The sequence below is a fragment of the Olea europaea genome, unplaced genomic scaffold, assembly GCF_002742605.1.
Source record: "Olea europaea var. sylvestris unplaced genomic scaffold, O_europaea_v1 scaffold67, whole genome shotgun sequence".
Lineage (NCBI taxonomy): Eukaryota > Viridiplantae > Streptophyta > Magnoliopsida > Lamiales > Oleaceae > Olea > Olea europaea.
This window is the reverse complement of record NW_019265079.1, coordinates 836,774-837,074: the sequence shown is the minus strand read 5'-3', so window position 1 is coordinate 837,074 and position 301 is coordinate 836,774. Positions and strand designations below refer to the sequence as shown.

At 41.9% G+C, this 301-nt stretch overlaps 1 protein-coding gene across 1 annotated transcript in view; it reads left to right on the top strand.

Annotated features, from left to right (window-relative positions):
* The window catches only part of LOC111390278, a gene marked incomplete at its 3' end in the record, with an annotated part of 3,877 nt that overhangs the window by 1,046 nt on the left and 2,530 nt on the right, over positions 1–301 (top strand). The window lies entirely within an intron of this gene.

Genomic DNA, 301 nt, shown 5'->3' with positions numbered 1-301 from the left:
TTCGAAGACCGGGCGAGGAAGAGTACCGTTTTGTGGGAACTGAGGTAAATAGCTCGTCTGGTATAGTGTCAACAACCCAGGTTGAAGGGATGCCGAGAAAGGAATTAGATCAAAGATTTCTAGTGTCGATTACTGATATTAAACAAGATAAGTTGTCAATTGAGGATGTTCCAATAGTTCGACCCTATAAAGATGTGTTTCCAGAAGACCTTCTAGGTGTACCACCAGACAGATAAGTAGAGTTTACCATTGATTTTATACCAGGAGCAACACCCATTTCAAAGGCTCCATATCGTATGGC